This window comes from Macaca fascicularis, chromosome 4 (genome assembly GCF_037993035.2).
Source record: "Macaca fascicularis isolate 582-1 chromosome 4, T2T-MFA8v1.1".
Taxonomy (NCBI): Eukaryota; Metazoa; Chordata; class Mammalia; order Primates; family Cercopithecidae; genus Macaca; species Macaca fascicularis.
Window position 1 is genome coordinate 167,154,041 of NC_088378.1, and position 10,783 is coordinate 167,164,823.

The following is a 10,783-nucleotide window of genomic DNA, read 5'->3' on the forward strand; positions in this document are numbered from 1 at the left end:
CCTGGTTAAAAACGATGGCTGGCCTCCTGAATTTCCCCCAGGCAGCCTGATTGCAGGCTCCACATCACAGCCCAGCTGGTCACAGCTCTCCATCTATTGATCACACCCGCTTAGCACTGCAGACATAATGCTGCTCAGTCATATTCTGGGGAAGGCACAGTGCTACCCGGGGATGTGACTACAGCTCAGCGTGGTGAAATGAGCGGCTGGCCTCAAGCTCAGTCCAGCAGCCTTGTTTCTTCCAGGCCTGCTCAGCCTCACACCCAGGGGTAGCAAGCTTGTCCTGTACCCAGTGCTCTGCTGTTGTCATGGAAATCAGTAAGGACAGCCTCGCAGGTGGTGTCTAAACTGGCATGTCATAGGTGAGGGTGGGAAGAACATGAGTCACTGTGCCCAGGGTCCCCAGTCCCCAGGCCCCAATGTTTAGCCAACCTCCAGTGACAAATGTCTGTACTATCTGCTTCCCTGGGCCTGGGGAAGAGAAACTGCTGCATGATCTAAGCAAGAGTTGCAGAGTTTCAATTTGGCTAGAACCTTCCAGGTCATCTGGTTGGTTGGTGTACATTTATCAATGAGGAAACAAGCCCAGAGAAGTTAAGTGACTTGTCCAAGGTCACACAGCTGTGTAAGTAGAAGTATGAAGGGAATCCAGGCTTCCTAATTCAACAACCCCCCACACACATGACAGTTCAGGTTTCTTTGAAACCAAGGAATCCCTAAGCCGTGGATGGACGACTACAAGAGTGTCTGCTGATCTGTTTCCACAGGGAAGGCTGGAGAGATCTGTGAAAGGACCCTCCAAGGATGACGAATTCTAAAGGACAGGACACCCTCGGTGCTGGCAGAAGGTCACTTGCAGAAAAGTAGAGCAGAAACTCAGCTTGCTTGGGCAGCAGTAGCAGGCAGGCGAGGGGACACTTTTCTAGTAGTGTCTTGAAGAGCTGCGCTGGTCGGTGGCTACCACGGGGTATCAGGACGCCCAGGGTCCTTCCAGGGGAGGGACAGAAATTGCTGGCTTCTCCCAGCATCTCTGACAGCAGCAGTGGCGTTCAGCTCACCTTCCCGCTTTGCTCAATGTATCACTGGAACCTGAGAAAATCTGTCCTCTCTCCTGGAAGCTTGGCATGTGGAGCAACTGAGGCAGTGACAGTAGGTGTCACATCTGTAAGGAGCCACCGTGCAGCCTCCGTGGACACTTGCAGTACTCAGAGTGGTCAGAGCAGGGTCACACACTGGCTCATGTTCTGGAGCTGGCATCCCATGTAGTTTCCTCCTGTCTTCCCATCAGCCCCAAGCAGGGCCCACGTACCTGCTCCCCTCAACTTCACTGTATTTTCTAGTCCCTTCACTGGGAAGATTCGCTTCACGACAGAGCACAGGTTTCTCTTCAGCCACAGTGTCCGGCTAGTCCTAAAGCACATGGCACTTTGCGTCTGCGGAGGCAGGTCAGGTGCAGGGAAGGGCGTCGTATGAGGCTGGAGCAGAAAACAAAGGGACTCCGGGGAACGCATGTGATTGGATGTCCTCAGGCTCAGCAAGTCTCCGTTTGCTCTTCAGTGTTGTCGTTGCCTTTCTGCATCTCCCAGTAAAGCCCAGGCCCTTACCTGGCTTCACCTGCCCTCATCTGACTTCATCTGCCCTTACCTGCCTCACCTGCCCTCATTCAGTCTCACCTGACCTCACCTGCCTCATCTGCCCTCACCTGCCCTCACCCAGTCTCATCTGTCCTCAATTGCCCTCACCTGCCCTCACCTAGTCTCAACTGCCCTCACCTGCCTCACCTGTCCTCACCTGCCCTCACCTGCCCTCACCTGCCCTCACCTAGTCTCAACTGCCCTCACCTGCCTCACCTGCCTCACCTGCCCTCACCAGCCCTCACCTAGTCTCAACTGCCCTCACCTGCCCTCACCTGCCTCACCTGCCTCACCTGCCCTCACCAGCCCTCACCTAGTCTCAACTGCCCTCACCTGACTCACCTGTCCTCACCTGTCCTCACCTAGTCTCAACTGCCCTCACCTGCCTCACCTGTCCTCACCTGTCCTCACCTAGGCTCATTTGTCCTCACCTGCCCTCACCTAGTCTCACCTAGTCTCAGCTGTCCTCACCTGCCCTCACCTGCCTCACCTGTCCTCACCTAGGCTCACCTAGCCTCATTTGTCCTCACCTGCCCTCACCTAGTCTTACCTGCCTCATCTGCCCTTACCTGCGTCACTTACCCAGGGAGCTCCCAATCAATAACCAATCCCCCAGGTAGGACCCTGCATTATGCCCCAGTGTTCCCTCCTCACCCTCCCCGCCTCATCCTCATTCTCCAGGCATGTGCCCACTCTTGTGGACTTGCGAGGTAACTGGCCGGGTACACGGACCAGTACTGAATACCAGGTACAGGTGAGAGCAGTGGCCGGTGACTCTGACAGCATGCCCATTCCCAGCACCTTCCAAAAGTGTCCATCCATCAGTGTTGCAACTCCTGGCCAGGCTCCTTGCCTCTGTGGACCCATTTCCATATGAGAGCTCTAGATCTTTTTCAACAAGAAAATCCATGCCCCACCCCACCCCAAAGACAGTGCTATGACTTTTAGAAGAAAATATTCTATTTGTGAGAGAGTCGAGGCTCTGAAGCCAGAATAGATCTGAGCCCTGGCTTTGCCTGCCCCTCACTGCCTGTCCTCTAACCCTTGGTTTTCTCATCTGTGTTATGGGGGTAAACATGATGTCAACCTCACGGTTTGTGTGAAGGACTAAGTGAAATCATACCTAGGAAGCAGTGGCCCTGAGCTAACCCAATAAATGGAACCAAATGTTTGCTTCTCGTCAAATCTGCGAGCAGGTAGGGCATGTTCTACCATCAAAGGGATAAGATGTGCAAATGGAAGCCCGAGGAGTGGCCTGTCTGGAGGCAGAGGGAGCTCAGGCCATACCAAGAAAGGAACGAGGACGCCTCCAGTCCCACCTCCTCAGCGTCCCCGTTTCTATTCTGTCAGCCTCGGTTCTTCTTTGGTAGGTTTGGAAGATGCAGAGAGGGAGGAGCTATCTTTGTGGCTCACATAGACCTGGCTGCATGCACAAAGCCCAAAATAAAATCATTCCTCAGAGTTTGCCCTAGCCATCATTTTCTAGGTGAAGAAGTTAGGCCCAGTGACATGCCCGGGGTCACACAGGTGCATAACAGCCTGTTCCCTCCATGCCCACCTCTGTGCCTGAGGTGCTGTCTGTTTTTTGATTCAGAGACCAGTGCTCTAGGTTGTTCTTGGTTCACTCTTTTGCAGAATCCTGGAATCAGGGGAGCTTCGGGACCTTGTGGTCCAAGGCCCCTCTGGGGACAAGAAGCCCCAAGCTTCTCCTGCCTTCTCCCAAGTCGATGGCTTTGCCTGGTCAAGCCTTGTCCCTATTTTCCACAGCTCTGGTTATCCAGCGACTGTCCTTTTCCTCAAGCCTAAAAGGGTCTCTCTCTGTCAATTTCATCCAGTAGCACTGAGGCTTGGAAGAGGCTCCGGAGAGGGCTATGGTCAGAGCAGGTGGGACCAGGGTTTAACTCATCCTGGATGCAAGCAGCCCAGCAAGGGAATATCCAGACTTTGGGTACTACATGTCCAAGAAGTTCCTACTGCAGCATAGCAAAGCCAACCTTCCCAAGTGGCCCCAGTGGCTCAGAATCACAGCCAACCAACCCCCCTCCCCCTGACAACTGTATCAGCTGTGCTGACTTCACGCCCAAACTCTAGCTCTAGAGTTTCCAAAGCAGGACAGAGCGTGCTAGCCTCCAGCTGGAGTCCATGTCGCAGGTATCCGATTGCATCTCTATTAAATCCAGCCTGGAGTACTCATCCTGTGTGCCAGCCCTGGAGGGGAGGATGGCAGCAAATCCCAAGAGGATTTTCCTTACCAGAGCTCACAGGAGAATAGACATTCAAGGCTGCTCAAGGAGCAGGTGGCTGCTGTTGTTTTTTGTTGTTTTGTTTTGTTTTGTTTTGAGACAGAGCCTTGTTCTGTTGTCCAGGCTGGAGTACAATGGCGTGATCGCAGCTCACTGCAACCTCTGCCTCCTGGGTTCAAGTGATTCTCCTGCCTCAGTCTCCTGAGTAGCTGGGATCACAGGTGCCCACAACTAACCCTGGCTAATTTTTGTATTTTAGTAGAGACAGGGTTTCACCATGTTGGCCAGGCTGATCTCGAACTCCTGACCTCAAGTGATCCACTGCCTCGGCCTCCCAAAGGCTAGGATTACAGGTGTGAGCCACCGCACCTGGCTGCCTGCTGTTGTTTGACAATATTGGGTATTCTTAGGGATCCAACTCTACTTTTTAGGAAACAAACACAAATATTTATTTTTCACAACAGCCAACAATTATTTCTTTTATAAGTTCACATTCAAAACCATTTTCCCACTCTAAAATTGGCACAAATTTGAAAAGCATAATATATAAAGCTGGTGAGGCTATCGTAAGATAAACACTCTCATTCACTAATGCTGTCAATTTAAATGAGAACAAGCTTTTTTAAAAACAATGGCAAAATGCATTCAGAGTTTAAAGCGTCTATTACATTTGGCTCAATTCTATACATGCACAGAAACAAAGCAAAAAAAAAAGGGGGGGAAATGCAACCCCCGCCCCCACCCAAATCAAAGAACAAACAGGAGCCTTTTCAGGCCTCAAGTGAAGCAAGGCATGTGTCTCGGCTCTGCGAAATCCCCACCCGTAAGACCTGGGAAGGTCACAGCCTTCACGCTGGCTCAAGGGGTTCTCCCCAGTAGGAACCCAGGCTGCTCCTCCTGGGACTGTGCCTCACAGGAAGGCAGCGCTCATAAATCTCAGCGGTTATTATCACTACGGGGGTCCCTAACATCTCAGTGAACCGCCAATGTCGGGGAAACTGAGAAACTGGGAATGCGGCCCCAAAGCCTGTGAGAGACCACATGCGGGCCCAGAGCCTCCCCGCCATCTCAGAAGGCCAGGGAGCCCACAGGCCGAGCAGAGACTTCACCAGGGCCCATCCAGTGGACCCCAAGTCGTCCTGGCACTCAGCGACCATACCCCGGCCCCAGGTGGCAGAGGAGGGTGGCCCTCAGGCGGAACAGTCTCCCCAGGCCACCAAGGTTCCTCAGCGCTTAGGCCCCTGGCATGATCCCAGAGTCACTTCACCCCCAAGCACTCCGGGGCCCCACGTCCTCTGTCCTCAGCCTTCTCTGCTGGGCTCATTTCAGGTAGGTTTTTTTTTTTTTCTTCCCTTCTCATTTTCTTGCTCCCTCTGAGAGGCTAATATTCTAACAAAGATGTGCTGCTGGAACGAGGCATTAATTTCAATAGTCACTTAAAAGCAATTGCCTGGGAAATATCTCATTTCCCCATTAAACGCTGGAGAGGAGAAGCCTCGGGTGACTCCCCTCTCCCGCTCCCCGGCCCCCTCCTCCTCTGTTCTCCACCCCTCCCCTCTTCCAAAAACTCGTTACAACCTGGACACAATTTCCAGTCCCTGTTCTAAATCGCTGCCCTGGGCAGATGGATGAGCTCACTTGGCCGCTGGCCAGCACATGCCCCTCAGGTAACTTACTCTGTGGAACTCAAGCTGGGACAGACAGGGTGTGTTTTTGGCAGCACAGACAGGTGGCTCAGCTCAGTTCTCTGGGCCAGGGACAGGGGCAGGCCGGAGGGGCAGGTGGGTCCCTGAGGTCTCCTTTGGACGCTGGGATGCAACCTATGGAAGGGATGTATTTCCAGATCCCCCTGGCCTTGCAAGACATCCCACAGATGCCCCTCTCAGGGGAAGCTGTGATCAAGGGCTAGAGCCTGGCACACATGTCATTGTTGACTTGAAAAAGTTGATTGAGCAAGAGAAGGGGTCTCAGTCCTCCCCCATGCGCCCCTGTGTCTCCCCGCCGTGCCCAGGCCCTGACCACCCCCAACCGAGGCAGGCTCTTCTCCTGCACTCTGTTACCTTGACGAGCTGTCATCTGACCTCCCTCCAAAAAAAATTCATGATAACCTTCTCCCAGGGCTAGCTAATAATTATTATTATATTTTAATAATTAATATAATTAATATATAATTATTATATTAACATAATATATTACATATTAATGTATACTGCTATAATGATTTTTATTAAAAATAAGAGCTGTTTGAAAGCCCTTTGACGTGAGACAGACATCCCTAGCTCTGTTTCATCAGTACTTGTCAGTCTCTGTATGCATAGGTACCTTTATCACCACCGCAGTCCCCAGTCTACAGAGGAGGAGCTGAGGCCCAGAGAGGCTCCATAATGTCCCCTAAAGCCACACAATCTTGGCCCAAGATTTACTCGGCCCAGGGGTCTGGACGCTTGATCTCACGTGGTCTGTCCATGTAGCTTGCAACACTCAGGAAGCCTCTCTCCAGTAAGGGAGCTCCGAACCCCGGCAATGAGGCCTTTCCAGTGAGGGGCGCCTGAGCCCTGGCAGTGAGGAGCTCTCTGTGACCAGGGGACCCACCCTGCAACCTCCCCAGCATTCCACAGCTGCCAGCACCTGTGCCCACTTCTAAGCTTAACCCCAGATGATAAAAGAGACCAGGAGCCAACAACTTTACATATGTCACTTATGAGTCTCAGAACAAACACAAAAAAATCTTATTCCCACTTCACAAAGAAGAAGTTGAGGATCGGAGAGGTTAACTCAAATGACAAAGTCACGCAGCTTTTAAGGCCCCTGCTCCTGGCACCAGACTCAGCAGCTTTGATGTTTTTGTTACCTTCCTCCCTGTTTTTATTGAGGGCTTCTGAGGTGTCCTCCTTCTCCATCTCCTCCCTTCTCCATATCCTCCCTTCTCCATCTCCTCCATTCTCCTTCTTCTCCATTCTCCTTCTCTCCCCCCTCCTCTTCCTCCTCCTCCTCCTTCTCTTCATTTCTCCTCCTCCTCCTCATTCCTCCTCCTCCTCCTCCTCTTCTTCTTCTTCTTCCTCCTCCTCCTCTTCCTCTTCCTCTTCTTCTCCTCCTCCTTCTTTCTCTTCCTGTTTTTAAATTTAAGAGATGGGGTCCTGCTCTGTCACCCAAGCTGGAGTGCAATGGCGTGATCACAGCTCACTACAGTCTCAACCTCCCAGGCTCAAGCAATCCTCCCACCTCAGCCTCCAGAGTAGCTGGGAATACAGGCACACCTCACCACACCTAGCTAATTTTTAATTTTTTTTTTTTGAGACAGGGTCTTTCTGTGTTGCCCAAGCTGGTCTTGAACTCCTGGGTTCAAGTGATCTGCCCCCCCTCAGCCTCCCAAAGTGTTGGGATTACAGGAGTGAGCCACCAAGTCTGGCCAAGTCACCCTTCTTGAACTTTGATTCACCAAGCTCTTCAGTGCAACTTTATACAAGTGTGAGCTCAGAGAGGTGTGTGCTTGTGATTCCTTTGTTCACACACAGCCAAGCTGGCACAAGGAAGTGAAACAGAGAAAGGCCTCAGTGTCTGTGGCCAAGCCCACAGAAGGCCACCTAAGCAGGCTGGATGCCGCCCAGGGCTGGGCCACGGTGTGTCCTTTGCAAGTCAGCCAGCTCAGCCCCCGAACCCCATACACACACGAAGACATCGTTCACCCCAGGAGCAGCCCCACAGTGCAAAGGAGCCCACACAGCTGCTAATGGCTGCTCAGGTTCGTCTGAGCTGTCTGGGGTCAGGCACAGCCTCCAGGGTCCTCTGGCCCAGGTTGCATCTTTCCTGCAGAGCGGAAAAACAAAGCACAGTTAAGAAAACCCCAAGAAGGCGGTCAGTTTCCTCCCTTGAGTTTCTGGGGTGGACTTCCGGCAGAGCTTTTGGAGAACTGACTGTTGCAGTTAAACAATACGTCTGGCAAGAAGCGAGACTTCCTCCCTTCCTGCTGCCTGGCTCGTGGTGCTGCAGCCTCACTTCCGGAGGTGGCAAGAAAGAACTGTGGCATCTGCAATCTAAGGGATCCCTGGCAGCCCACGGCAGCCAGAGAACCACACCCACTGGAGAACTCTAGGTTCTCTAGGGCCTCTTGTTACTGCCAGTGCTTGTGTGGTTTGAGGTGGGTAATGCAGCAGCCTCCTGCAGCCAGCCCAGGACTGGGCAGCATGGAGCCAGGTAGTTAGTGTAGGAGAGCGAGCCCAGGCTTGGAAAGCAAGACTTGGCTCTGTCACTGGGCAACTGGGCAGCATTTTTATTATTTATTTATTTATTTATTTTTGAGACAGAGTCTTGCTCTATTGCCCAGGCTGGAGTGCTGTGGCATGTTCAACCCGTTCAACCCCTGCCTCCCTGGTTCAAGCAATTCTCCTGCCTCAGCCTCCTGAGTAGCTGGGACTACAGGCACGTGCCACCACAACCGGCTACATTTTATATTTTTGGTAGAGATGGGGTTTTGTCATGTTGGCCAGACTGTTCTCAAACTCCTCCCCTCAAATAATCTGCCCCCCTTGGCCTCCCAAAGTGCTGGGATTACAGGCATGAGTGACCGTGCCCAGCCTGGGTAACTTTGAAAAAGTTACTTAGCTTCTCTGAGCCTCAGTTTCCTCATCTATATAATGGAAGCAATAGTGTCCGTTTTGCAGGGCTGGTATGACTAGTAAATGAGAATCCTCATGAGGGCCTGGAAATGACAGTGTCATAATGCAGGTGGTTCTGCTATTACCAGTGACTAATATTTGTTGAGCACTGATCATAGACTAAGTTTGGTGCTGAGCATTTTATATTTATTGTCCCATTTAGTCCTCCTAAAAATCTAATGAGATATGACTATCCCCAGCTTACAAATAAGAAAATTGAGACTCAAAAAGGCCAGTGCATAACCCCAGATAACTGCACAAGGATATGCAGAGAGTGAGCAACAGGAGCCGAAGCCGTGGGCTCACACCGTGCTCTTCCTGCCTCTTACGCCCGTGGCACAGTTGGTGGGTGCTACCTGAATTGAGTGGATGTGCCTGTTGTTTTGAAGTTGGGGTCTATGGCCATACCACCCTGAACATGCCTGATCTCGTCTGAAGTTGAGGATAGCTATTATCTTTCATTTCAAAATGAAAAAACTGAGGCATTGGGACGTTAAGTCACACATAGCCAGCAAGTGGCAGAGAGTGAAAGGAACCAGCATTGATGAGCGCCTACTGTATGCCAAACACTGTGCTTACTTCAAGATCCTACGATCTGCTGGGTGGTTTTGGAGATGTTGGAGTTTCACTGACTTCCCACACCGCCCTGAAGAGGTCTTATTAGTATTAGCCCCATTTTACAGAGAAGGGAACTGAAGCTCTATGCGTGTAATTAGACACTGAAGGCTGTTGATGGATGGGGAAGGAGAGGCTCCCTCTCTGCTTTTAAGGACTGCATGGACAGTTATGATTCTGGCCTGAGAAGGAAACAGAAGGGGCTCTGTGCCCGTCTCACATACCCTGCCCCAGCCCCAGGGCTTCATGGGTCCCACCAGGGAAGGCTCCTGGCTGCCCAACAGAGGAAGGCGTCACTTCAGAAAGGGCTGTCCCCTCAGGCCTTCTGTAGGGGTCCGGTGGGGTCTGAGTGTGTGTGCCCTTCACTCCCTCTTCTCCATTCCCCCCGTTCTCTCTGTGCTCCTGTAATGCCCACTGGACCACTGGAGAGCCCCCACAGAGAGTAAACAGCAGCAGAGCACACAGCCAGCCTCCCAAAGGAACAGGGCTTTCCTGCACTCTCAGGTCTAGTAAAAAGCGAGCTTCCTACAGAAACGCACAGGGGACTGAGATCAGAGTCGAGCGGGCCTGGAAGGATCCCGGGGAACCAACAATGCTGCAAGTGAAGATGGAGGCCGCCCTTGGCAAGCCGTCCTTTCTGGCCCCCGAGGAGCCCTGGGGTGGACCCTGGTCACTCTCTTGAACATGAGACTCTAGTCTTTTTGCTCACTTCCAATATCAGTAAAATAAACTTGAGCACGTATTCCACAATGTGAAGGTTTATTGATTTATAAATTCTAGAAATGTGCTACTGAGCTAATAAATGCATCACAATGCAGACATAAAAGTTGGTATTTTACTAGGATAAGAGGAAACCGTAACTAGAATTTCTGATATCTTCTTCCTACACCCCCAGCATTTTGCGGTGTACCCCCTTTGGGCCTTGGGAAAGCGATGTGGAGCCTGCAGAGCCTGGTATTGGGCTAGGGCCTGGCTGCAATGGGACACTGCCCTTTCCTGCAAGAGGCCATCAAGCAAGGCATTTGGCACAGGTTTTGGGGTCAGACAGAAGTGGGTTCTGATCTCAGCTCTGCCTCTGAGGAGCAGTGTGGCCTGGGCAGTGACTTACCTCCTGCAGCCTCCGTTTCCTCATTACAAAGTGGGGGAGATAATCTTCCTGTGTAGAGGTGATGAGAGATGATGACCCCAAAGTCACAGCACGGTGCGTCCCACAGAGGAGGTGGGGTTCAGTCGATAGTCCTGAATCCTGCTGCTTACCAATGAGCTCCCGGTTCCCACCCATGCCAGGGAGGTCAGCAGGCAGCCTGGGGGCCTGAAGGTCCGTCCTAAAGATGAAGTCTAAACGCGGAGAACGGATGACTTGGGAGAAACGTCCCCGCAGCTCCTCCTTGGCTCTGGGCAAGCCTTTCCCATGAGTGGTAAGTCGCGTTCCTAAGGCTCCAGGTAGAATTCCACAAAAAGAAAGATATGCATACACAATTTTTATTTCATCCCTCTTCTGGCATCCTCCCAGTTCTGCTCACACATGCTTGTGAGTCCCTTTGGTGACTTAGAAAGCACAGTAGAGCCAGCATAGTCATTCTGCAGCGGTAGAATCTATTTTTAGCCTGGAATAGCCCCATGGACAGGAGGCCTG

At 51.9% G+C, this 10,783-nt stretch overlaps 1 long non-coding RNA gene across 1 annotated transcript; it reads right to left on the reverse strand.

The window, feature by feature from the left end:
• Positions 1-7,152: 7,152 nt before the first annotated feature.
• Positions 7,153-10,579, reverse strand: LOC107129642 (uncharacterized). The gene is made up of 2 exons (XR_010586562.2): positions 10,256-10,579; positions 7,153-7,684 (listed from the first exon to the last, which is right to left on the reverse strand). It is a non-coding gene; the product is annotated as an uncharacterized lncRNA (long non-coding RNA).
• Between the last annotated feature and the right edge of the window lie 204 nt (positions 10,580-10,783).